The sequence below is a fragment of the Penaeus japonicus genome, unplaced genomic scaffold, assembly GCF_977035675.1.
Source record: "Penaeus japonicus unplaced genomic scaffold, GWHDUDI00000001_assembly GWHDUDI00000020, whole genome shotgun sequence".
Taxonomy (NCBI): Eukaryota; Metazoa; Arthropoda; class Malacostraca; order Decapoda; family Penaeidae; genus Penaeus; species Penaeus japonicus.
Genome location: NW_028234422.1, coordinates 12,003,900 through 12,008,899, shown reverse-complemented (window position 1 = coordinate 12,008,899; position 5,000 = coordinate 12,003,900). Strand labels below are relative to the sequence as shown.

The 5,000-nt window shown below is 35.8% G+C and overlaps 1 protein-coding gene across 5 annotated transcripts in view; it reads right to left on the bottom strand.

The window, feature by feature from the left end:
- Reps (RALBP1 associated Eps domain containing) overlaps positions 1 to 5,000 on the bottom strand; it is a 68,968-nt gene that overhangs the window by 63,156 nt on the left and 812 nt on the right. The gene's annotated exons all lie outside the window — the stretch shown is intronic.

The following is a 5,000-nucleotide window of genomic DNA, read 5'->3' as shown; positions in this document are numbered from 1 at the left end:
TGTCAAAGGAATGACACTAAATGATTTCACAATAACATATAAAATACATTATCAAATGCAAAAGGAGTACAGCTAATACCAGTCCTTTCTTATCTACCCATACTTATGATGATTGGAAATATGTAGGTGCATTAAAATCCTCTTCCTCTGCTTGACTAATCCCAAACAATTAATTAGACATTATCTTCCATCATTCCTGTAATCTGCCAGTGTCAGTGTGAGTTCAGTCTTACACTAATCCACCAAAAAATAATGCTTTTAAGTTCTCATACTTTTATTTAACATGCATTTCCCAACTCTGATTACAGCATTTTTCTTCAGGTTTAACATTTCAAAATTGAAACTAATTACCTTACAATTCCTTTACTGTAGAAATTGTAGATTGAAATACCACATGAATTACCACATGCTTTTCAAATAATACCACCGAAATTAGCCAAACTTAAAATTTTGCCCTCAAAATTAATACTTGAAACTCCTACTTTGTAAAAATGTTTAAAAATCTAATATATTAACAAGAGAACATGGCAATATCAAACAGCTATATATTACTATATCAAACTGCATTTTATATAAAAATATATTTACCAAAAAAATCTGTCTTGAATAGCTCTTGTATGATTTCTATCTGTGCTTTGTTCTCAAACAATCATTCTAGTCTTACAGTAAAAGCCATTTTAGCTCAATGGATTTACGGAACTACATATGATCATTAGATGGCAATACTGCATGAATAAAGCACTGTCACTGACACACACATCCTGTATACATACGTCGGCTGGTCTAAAACAATTCCCTTTACTTCTCAGTTTATCTATTTTCTTTAATGCAGATATTTTACTCAGCACTGTAAGATTCTGAGTCACTATCATTTAGCTGTCTCTAATCATTAAAATTAATGACTTCTCATATAAAGAGTCTACATCTCTAGAAAAATGTGTAAGTTAGAATGAAATACTTCATAGCCCAAGAGATGCAACTGATGTTTCAGTTTAACCTTCATCAGAATCACATTACTTAACTGAAATACATTGATTGGATCTCTTATATTGTGAGGTCTTTCATTCTTATTCATACCTTCTTCTATATTTGTCATTTAAGAAAATGCCTAAAAAGAGCGTAACAATTAAATTTCATATTAATATTATCATCATTACTATTGTTATTTAACTCCTATTCACTCCTATTTTTTTCTTTCTCATTTCTTCTATTTCCATGATGGAACACAAACCAACATAAGAAGTGATTCATTAAACTGCCATGACTAGAAGACTACAATATGCCTTCAAGTAAAATCATGTTATCAACCAAAACTTCTCGAAGGCCATTGTATATATATTAAAAAAAACAACACCCTCCTACCAAAAACTATCATGATACATATGTTAAGACTGTTCCATCAGTAACAATGGTACACCGACCTTTTCAAGCTGGTTAATTTCCGGTCGATACAACTGATAAAAAACAACGTCTCTATTTACCATCACATTGTAAGCTGACCATCAGTGGACACTACAACTAGCAGACCAGAAATACAAGAGGCTAATTATAAGTACTATTACATGGCAATACACTTGCATATCAATATCATGTCAATAAACCTGCATCATATCACCTGTCCTGACAGTAATTAGCACAGTCAGTATCACTACCATTTTGCATTACATTTTGATCAGCTGACTTAATGGTTTATGACATGTTTTAGGCTGATTAACATTTTTGGTGCAAGTCTCTTTAAATAAATGTCCTCACTCTAATTATTGCCTTACAAAGGAGATCTAGATTGCAAAACCAAATGTTTCCAGTTCTGAAATATAACTGTGTTCCAGAAGATCCCTAATTACTTATTCTAGAAATGACAATGACACTGACATAGGGTCACAGACACATCCTCAAAAAGATAAGGACAGAGACACAGACACAAATAATAATGCACACCCACACACATACTCACATGAAGCACATTCTAGGTTAAGACAGCATTATAATTCTAAAAGTATTATAAAGTTTAAACCTTATAATGATATATTCAATTTCATCTTACCTTTCTTATTTCTTACAGTCAATTCATAAATTAATACATTCTACAACAAAACAAGGTATTCAATTTTACCAGCAGTGGTCAATGACCTGAGAACATAATCTGTGGCAATATCTGACATACTTCCTGGCATGAGAGAAAAATGACCCTATAATTGTATCATTTGACCATACTGGGTAACAGCATAGATATAACATTGTTCAGACAAAAAATTCCTGTAGTTTAGTCTTTTAGTCTCCATAGAGGAGGTATAAACACTGTACACTTAGTGTAACATCACAATCACAAATTTATGGATGAAGAGGTATAAAGTTTGGTGAAATGTTTTTTTTTTATTGTAACAAAGAAAAAACAAAATATTTGCAACTATATATACTCCTCCTTTTCATTTCTAGTGCCACTCAGCAAAATAGCCAAACTGGCAGTGGCAACTTGCACACCTTCCATATGGTCAAAAACACTCGTGCCATGAGAGTGTTGCCCCATCCATAATGGGTTAAAAAATATTTATCATTCAAACAATAACAGCATTGACTAAATATAGATAGTCTTGTTACTAGTATTGATAAAGCTTAACCCTTCAGCAGCAGTGTCATCAATTAAGGTGCAAAATTTCCCTGCCTAATCTGCCAGGAGTCTTTAACCAAAGCAAGATGGTACTTTTTACATACTTTTGCTCGAGCAGCTCTTCATGAAGACCAGTTCTTAATAATGATATCTTGCTTATAAGACTTGGATCAGTACTGCAGTTTAGGAGTTATGGGAAGCATAACCCAATGATGACAGTGTGTCACACCTGTGTGACACGGTAAAGTGCCTGATGATGGGGCGACACACCAGTGTGACATTACCGAGGCGATATTGCATAGGCCCGGCGTAGGGGGTTGCCATTTCTCGCCGGGCCCGTCGGGATTGGGTTAATAAGGCAATACCCTGGCCAACTCACCTGGGCCTGGCATCATTAATCAAGGTTAGAGCAAACTTTTCCCAGTTACAATTTGAGTCAGTTGTATGAATACCTGTGCACGAAACTTCTAAAGGCACTGGGGTGTAGTTGCTGGAGCTGCAAGTGATCTTAGCCACATGAACACAGATTTGCAGATTTTTATTTCATATCCAAATGTGAACTTAAAATTTTTTATACCTAGTTGTGTGGCTTTAACCTTTAAAGGATGAAATATGGCAATCTTCATTCTCAGGTATATGTGAACACTAGACAAAATTTGGCAGGTCTTCCAAGTCTCCAAAATATCCATATCATAACGTTTTACATGTAAACAACTTAAAATTAAATTATATAAAAGTAGAGAAAAAAAACATCTCATAGGATAAGATTTGCTGAAATCATATACATTCTTCAAAATCGGATAATGTGTACTATAAAATAAATGTAGTAATTAATAAACAGATATCGAAAAATAAAAAATAGCAAGGTGGTACAGTACAAAAATTCACATAATTGCCAACTCAAACATATTCTCAATAGCACCGGTGGATATCTTTTACCCACGACCATGTATCCTTGGGACAAGAAGTTTTCTCAAGCGAGTTACGAGTTTAATGATCACATAGCAAGAGCTTCAAAGTTGTGGTGTGAATGGCTGAACAATAAGCAGACATTCAACTGACACACCTTTGGAAATCAAGACATTCAACGGTCACATCTTTGGAAATCAAACTCTTATTCTCCAACAGTTACATGATGCTTCTGTATCTCTTTTCTACAGCTTAACCCATTCACGACGGGGGCATTCTAGCCTTGAACGTCACAATGCTGGGGCGTTCGAATTATTAGGCCTAAATCAATTAAATGGCTGGCACAATACTGTGCCGCCTGGCCACTGGGCTTTTGAATGAGCGGTACAGTACTGTACCACCCGTCCAGAGAGGGTTAATTAACCCAATGATGACGGTGTGTCACACCCATGTGACACAGCAAAGTGCCTGATGAAGGGGCGACACACCAGTGTGACGTTCCCGATGCAATATTGCATTGGCCCGGTGTAGGGGGTTACCACTTCTCACCGGGCCCGTCGGGATTGGGTTAAGGAGATTTTACAGTTGGATTTCATTCACTTGTCATGTTTAATATGAATTATTATCTTTTATGGCTGGGAATGTTCAGCAGCCTTATGAAAAAATAATTGACCCTTTACATGATTCTAGAGTAACTGTGCGGACCAGCTGTTATGGACACAGACAAAAAAAAATAATGGCACAATGAAAAAAAATAATAGGATAAAAAAATAAAAATTAAAGACAGATCTCATCACTGCATTACCTCTCTTCACTGAACATCTCATTTCCTTCAACCCGAAACTTTGCAACATACATAAACAATATGCGGTCAGTACTGCCGTGCGCAAATGTTGATGTGAAAATATCCATAATCTACTTTGAGACTTATGATGCAATGGCCAAACATTCATGGAAAGCCCTACTAGAACCAATAAGAAAGGCAGAAAAAGATTTCAGCTTGCAAGAAACATGTGGAATTATAGAGACAATTTATTCAGACTGATGGATTGCTTGTGATACCTAATGTTTATTGATAGTAGTCTCAGTCTATGAGAATCATCTAAACATCCCTATAAGCAATTCTTGGAATGGTGCAGCATCAAGTGATCTCTATGGTCTCCGCAACTGTAGGTGTACTGGCAAAGGCTAAGAAAATAACGCGTAATTCCGGCAAGATATAACATGTTACCTTCCCTAGGAATAGGTCCAAGCTCTATCTTACCACAAAATACATGGTGTTGGTCTGTTGGCCTACGCCAGAAATGTAGTCGCTTGCCACTGGCATAGTTGCCATTGACTGACACTCTTAGGAACACAGCTTAACACCCTTACCCTCAGGGTGGGACTTCATAGAAACTATATTGGACATTTTACTTGTGGGATTTCTGCATTATTTATCCATTTTTTGCTTAATTGCAGATTACCCTACAATTCCCTTGTA